The sequence below is a fragment of the Coregonus lavaretus genome, assembly GCF_964263955.1.
Source record: "Coregonus lavaretus genome assembly, contig: HAP1_SCAFFOLD_1901, whole genome shotgun sequence".
Classification (NCBI taxonomy): Eukaryota; Metazoa; Chordata; class Actinopteri; order Salmoniformes; family Salmonidae; genus Coregonus; species Coregonus lavaretus.
In genome coordinates, this window is record NW_028166334.1 from 71,864 (window position 1) to 79,574 (window position 7,711).

Genomic DNA, 7,711 nt, shown 5'->3' on the forward strand with positions numbered 1-7,711 from the left:
GCTGGTCACCAGCGAAAACACAATGAAGTCTGGTCACCAGTGAAAACACAATGAAGGCTGGTCACCAGTCAAAACACAATGAATGCTGGTCACCAGCAAAAACACAACAAAGGCTGGTCACCAACGCAAACACAACGAAGGCTGGTCATCAGCGAAAACACAATGAAGGCTGGTCACCATCGAAAACTAAACGAAGGCTGGTCACCAGCACAAATACAACGAAGGCTGGTCACCAGCGAAAACACATGAAGGCTTTTCACCAGCGAAAACACAACAAAGGCTGGTCACCAGTGAAAACACAACAAAGACTGGTCACCAACGAAAACACAACAAAGGCTGGTCACCAGCGAAAACACAATGAAGGCTGATCACCAGTGAAAACACATTGAAGGCTAGTTACCAACGCAAACACAACCAAGGCTGGTGTCGTATCGGATGAATGGTGGCAATTATTGCTGATGAACAAAAGGAGTCTGCTCATACTGCACGTTGATCATAAGGTTTATTCAGATCACAAGCTTCAGCATGGGTGACAGACTCGCGAGGTCTGGAGAGCAGTGTCCTCCAATTCTAATTGCTGCTCTGGGGTTTATGGTCTAAAACCCTTCTTATATAGACAATACCAAAATAAGGGTTACCCCCTCTTCTGGCCAATCACCAGTCTCCCCTCGGGCGTCACCCTCCAAGCGGCACATTTCAAATAACATCATAAAACATCCCCCCTCTGGCCTGAACAACCAACATTCCATTTCGTCATGAAAAACATTTAACAAAGACATAATTTTAATACACTACATATTACCCCCTTTCGAGACAACCTAAACGTCTCGAAACCAAACAGAATAGGATTATGACTATTAACCATTTATCTTATTGAGTATCTTTAACATTAAACCAAACACATTCTCCTCTAGAGTGTAAATACCTTTCTATGAAATACCTGTTTATGAAGTGTGAATACATTACTATGACATATGAAGAAATCTCTATGGAGTGTAAATACATTACTATGAAATATGAACAACTGTTTATGAAGTATGAATACATTACTATGAATTATGAATAAATCTTTATGGAGTGTGAGAGCGAAAAACCTGTCCAGCAACCTTTGTTCCAAATCCATCCATCCATCAATCAAGACAGTAAAATTCTCTCACGGTCCCTCTGCCCCAGGCAACCACCGCGGTACTCCAGATAAACTCATAAACCATGTAAATACATTTGAAACTATGATGCCATTAAATACACATGTTTCCCCTGCAAACAAAATCCTATCCAGAAACATCCACTCTCAGGCTGGTCAACCCATAGGACCTGAAAGGGAATCTCTCCCTGCCTAAACGTCCTTTCCCTAAACCCCATCGAAATAAACAAAAGCATCTAAGATCCTCATCTGCATTCAATAACATCAAACATCATTCTACTAAAATCAATACCTAAGAATATGACACAATTATGTATTACACATCAAATATGTCTATATTTCATTGCAGACACTGGAATGTAGTCCACTACACTTCATCTCCTCCGTAGTCTCGACTTCCAATGGACTTGTTAATGATGGAATCAGCCACACCCTCCTTGTTTCATCTCCTCCAGTCATATTGTCCCTTCATATTGTCTTTGTCTGAATATTCCAATCTCCACATGTTCTCCCAAATGCTTCTGGAATGAAAAGAAAAGAAACGACCAAACAGTATCTTTTGCAAAACAACCACTTTCAAATTAAACCTCAATTTCACCTAAGAATTTAAAAAATGATACATAAATGATGCATGAATCACATTAACCTATCCCCCCCTTGATTCATAAATCATACCAACATCACCCTACTATTGAAAAAAAAAAAATTGAAAAATAATCAACTCATTAAAAAAAATGATATTTATCCATCAGTAGTCCATCTAGACCCCCTCGTCCGTCTTCGTCCAGATCCGGAACAATCAACAACGGCATCTGAGTGTTGTCTCCAGGAATCACTCTCCAACCTATCTCAATATAATAACTTTCTCAAAGATCAGTAACAAATTACCAACATCACAGTGTTATCAAAGCTGAAACTAAAATCTGACCCATCACTGCCCCTACTGGCCTAATTGATCTTGCAACCAAATCTTCTCAGATCTCCCAAACACATCCCTTATAATGCATCTATAACCCCAGTGATCTTATCTGAACTATCTGGACTCAAAGTATAACTAATATTTATCAATATGATCTTCCCAAATGTTACACCATACCATGAATGAAGTCCCCCCTTCTCTCTTAGACTTACCCGTCAATGATAGGCTTGAAGACTATGACATGTAGCCATGTCTCTTTTCACCCCATTTTCAACCCTAGCTTCAGATTTCTGTGTTGGTACCACTCCTCTTTGAATGGTAAAAAACCTCATATGGAAGCTTAAACGTTGACCTGTAACAACATCCTATCCCCCATAGGGTAAGAATATACTCTATCATCACAAACCCACCAAATATCTCTAAAATTCCCATAGTCACATTGTCAGTCAAAAGCTAATCTTTTAACCATCAAAGTCCTGCTCTTCTTACTACCTGATATATAAAAAGTAACCTATTATTTGTCATTACTACCCTTAAGGTCATACTTATCCAAGGTTATCCTATACTCATCACACTCTGATATTCCCATAAACATACCCCTTACCTCATATGTTTTATTAGAACAACACCAACTTTTATCCTCACTGGTTCACCTGAATACTTCAGGTTTCCACTGTTACCTGACTTTACTTTCCATCTAACAATTCCCATAGGGTAATCCATTTACCCAAGAACCCTTAAACCCTACTGTTCTGACAACTACATTATTTTATCTGTCAATGACTGTTGCCGATACCACAGTCATGACAAAGCATAAGACTTACCCACACCCGATAGAGGCCGCGCGACCGTCTAACACGTCTTGGGCTGGCACCCCCAACAGACATCAACCCTCAAGATTCCTCACTGATTCTTACAGAATGAGTTAATCTATCTCTAATTTCCACAACAGACGAACAAGCGGCACTGCAGATACCTCTTCCCGTCTGTCATCAAAATCAAAGACCTCATCCTGCAGCTCCACGATGAATCTATATTCTCCATTTCAGATTAATCTACATTGTTTCTATCTGCTCTCCTATTTTAACCCCATTCGTACCATAACCTCCTGAGTCCCTCTTGCTACCTCTAATTTCAGAACAGTTGTTGTCGGTGTCATCCTTCCTACATTTGCTATTGCCATCGTATCATTAATCCCTTCCCCAAAGTTACCATTAACGTTGTTGATTTAGTTGATTAATTAAAACCCTTAATTCCTTCTAGTGGAAAAGCTACCAATATACTCTGTGTATTATTTACTGTTTGAGTGACTACTGTAATCTACACTTCCTGAACTCCCTTGGTGACTGCGGAAGCTTCAACAGATTTCAAATCTTCCATTATAGGCATCACTTTATGAATTACATAGCCCTTTAACCAATAATTCCTAACCGGAACAACTTCTAATGCTTTCACTAGATAAGTACACATATTCTCCCTAATTATCTCTCTCTCTCTCTGTGAAAGAAACGTCATCATCCTAAATGGCATATTATAATTATTATTCTCCTAACCCTAATAACAGTATTTTCCCCCTATAATTGATGCTGGACCCCTATAAACAACCTAGTTTTCCCAAAGCTCTGAACTCTTTGCTTGTACTTCCATCCATCACCACTAGTGTCACTTTTTCCCCCTTTCAGTTCTACCTCTAAACTTTAAACCTTCTGATTATAACAAAAGGTACCCACAATTACCTTGATCTTCCTATTCTAAAGTGTCATTCATTACGGTTCTCTCTCTCTCTTACTACTAACGTTAAAACTTAGCTTACTGTCTCAGAGTTCCTTCAACCCTAATCTACTCCTAACTTATTTTAATCTAATCTTTTCTCTCATAACATTTAAAACCTTTTCCCCTGATTTTCACAAAATCCCCTACCACCAAATGTTTAGACTATGTGATTGGGAAAGTTCCCCACCTGCTTCTGACTCATTACACACAGACTTGGCAAAACCGACTAAACACCTTTAGCCTAACCTCAAATCTCTTTGTGTCAGGATGTAACCCAGAATAACAGTCACTCTATTAAGTTTATTTTCCCAGACAGATTGTCTAACAGGTAATCTAATACATTATCATCCTTCCTATGATATTATCTTTTAAGCAAATGATTCCCAAAAAACCCTACTTCTTAAAATATTCTACCAGACAGTCAGTCGTCTAGTGTGCCTCTGATTGAACACTTCAATTTACACCATGCATCTCTTCCCACAATGTCATTGGTATATTGTCTCTTTTAATTCCTATTTGACTTCTATAGCAGAGCTCAATTGATTCCTTAAGAGTAATTAAACTGTTTTACAACTTCCAATCCCTATCCTAACCTAATTAGTTTATTTTACAGAGTGATATGTTTAACCTCTTTAGACTGAACCCAGATAAGTTTTTCCCCTATTCACTATCACTTCTAATGGTCGGTTGTTTTTACTTCAATTGTTGGCTATTTTCTCTTCTCCTCTAATCGAGGCTCTCAGCAATGCACCCCCCTTCCGGATCTCCTCTAGACACTAACAGGTGATCTTGAATTGCCCCTGTATCTTCCTTAAAAATGTTCTCTGTTCTTCCTCCTAACTTGTTGCATGAACAGGTAAAGTACCCAATCTGTCCATAATTATACCAGTCTTCTGAAAGTTGCTGAAAGTGTAGCTGAAATATTCCTCCTTCTTCTTTGTTCTTCTCCCTCTCCAATTCTGTGTCTGTCCAGAAACTGGCGGTCGATATGGAACATCTGGTCCCCCCTTGGCTGGTACAATTGCCTTTGATATTGTTCAGTTAAAGCTGTAACAGTGATTGTTGATTTGATTCACTCTGATTCTTCATAACCAACACTTATTTTCTTCTTCTCCACCACCAGTTATAAGTTGTATTTGATTGAGTTTTCTTCGTCCTGTTGTTCTCGTCGTTGACATATCAGTATTCTTCAAAAGGTTCTCTTCTAAGTTCTGTCCTTGAAATATCATCTTCTTACCAGTGACCTTTCCTTTGGCCTCACTGTATTATTCTTCTCCTTCAATTCTTGAGGTCTTCATCCAGTCATGTTACTTCTTCCACTTCTCCATTTCTTCTTTGCTCTTGTACCTTCAACTTTCATCAGAGATCAAATCTCTATTATCCATTTCTTCTTTCCTCTCTTGCCACTTCCCTCTGATCACAGAGTCACCTCCACCCATGACCTCTCATCAATCACTCTCATCTTCATCATCCTCTTCTCCTTCACGTTCCAGACATCTCATTTTCTTCCGTCTTCTGGATTCATCTTCATCGTCGTTTCTGCTTGTATTCGTCTTCATCTCTGATGCCATAATCACCATGCTAGATGATCACTGAAAGCTTCCTTCTCGTAAGGTGGATGTCTTTCTGCTGAATCCATATGTGAGAAAGGTGTACTAACATCTGCCATTAGTCTTTCTAACACTACTCTAACCCTACTTTGATTAAAAATGACTATTTTAATCAATTTTCCCCTATATCAAGCCTTTTATATTCCTTTATTGTGACCTATGTTATTTTAGACTGTATAGCCTATGGCTATGACTTCCCCCCTTAAATTATTAATATAACCCTAAGAACCCCCAAAAAAATCAAATTAAATAAAATATGAATATTAAAAAATTCAATTAAATACCTTATTCAAAAACCATTTTAATTAAAAATGAAAAACCAATTAAAACCTCAATCAAAAATTATGAATAATTTAAAACAATTATTTTATTCCTATATTCTATGTCACCAATTTATCAATTAGTGGTGGCTATATTACCACAACCCATCAACTGCAAGTAAATGCAAGTTAGTCATCTTCAGACTAAAATACCCATAAACAAAGCCTTTAACCCCTTGCTCTATAACCCCTAATTATCATAAATTTACAGAAGAATCCTCAATCCATCCTGGATTCCCAACACATCTGTAATCAAACCCCAGTGATACACAGAGCCACCAAAATACAACTTTTAATGAAATAGTATTTGCCAAGCCGATGTAAAATTGTCATAACATCACATATCTTGTTAGGATGATTTTGTGCACTAGCCTGATCTGATCCTCTCGTCTGACTCTGCCTCGTCACACCTTGTCACGTGACGCACGTCAGTCACACGTTAACCCCTCCTCTCTCCTGTCGTATCGTATCGCTCCACTCATATGACAGGAAAAAAACAGAGACACAGAATCACATTTTAGTAGTTAATGCCATCACTGAGTATTTCCAACCATTCAATATTCATTCGTTCTACATTATTCACTCTAAGACTAAACTCAGAACTAAATAGATCGCTCAAAAACATTATTTTAATCCGTTATTTAATTATTTAATTCAATCCATTATAATCCATTATCATATATTTAATTTATAAATTCAATAGGTCCCAAAACAAGTTTCATCTTAACCCACCGCCGTTTAAACTTATAAGATTCGTGTTAAAATCTCTTTATGCGTATTTGTTCCGTCGTCTGTGTTCCTCTGTCTCCCCCTGCAGTTTAACCAATGTGTTGTTTTACAGAAATCCACGCATGCGCAAATATCATTTTAACCTCATGCTTGAGTTTCAGCATCCCATCGTGGTGCCGTCTAGTGCCGTAAAACAAAACGTTCCCTAATCTCGTGCCATAAACTCCAACTCCCCCGTTCTGTAGTGTAATGTCGCAAAATTAACACAATTAGCCTTCAACATTAGCATTTAGCTTAGCCTAAGGTACACCGTGGCACAAAACACAATTAGCATGTAGCATTAGCATTTAGCCACGATGTACCACGTGACCCGTAACAATCCAGCCTTAGCCCTAGCCTCCAGCTAACTGCGGCCTACAACACAAATGAACATCCCGCACCGTGGCCAAATCATCATCATCGCAATTATCTCCCCGTCTAACTTTTTGTTGCCTTGAAAGATGAATCTCATATCAAGCGGTTATCCCCAACATATCTCCCGTCGGCTATAGACGAAGTATAACATAAATACAACCATTCACTTCATAATTCCCGCTTAAGGAATCAACCTGACCCAGTCTAACTAAGTCCGGATTTGTAGCCCATTCCTAAAGAATCGCCTCGATCCGAGGGCTTTTCCGTATTCACGGTGACCTAAAAATGCATACGTATCCCAACATTATTCTCTATCAATCCATTTGTACAATCCATTGTTGTAAACAGCGTTTACACATCAACCAAATTTAGAATATTTTCGTTCAGACTCCCAGTTAACAGCCATAACGCCACCCGAAACACGGTCATAAGGGTACATTCCTCCAGTGTACACAAGCAGTAACAAAACCAACAACTTAGCTGTGTTTAGTCGGGTCATGACTCCAAATCAAAGTCAGCTTGAGTTAGCTTGGCGACTCCAAATGCAGCAAAGAAGGATTGCATCATCCCTCCTGGCAAGCTCGCCATTTGTCATATCGGATGAATGGTGGCAATTATTGCTGATGAACAAAAGGAGTCTGCTCATACTGCACGTTGATCATAAGGTTTATTCAGATCACAAGCTTCAGCATGGGTGACAGACTCGCGAGGTCTGGAGAGCAGTGTCCTCCAATTCTAATTGCTGCTCTGGGGTTTATGGTCTAAAACCCTTCTTATATAGACAATACCAAAATAAGGGTTA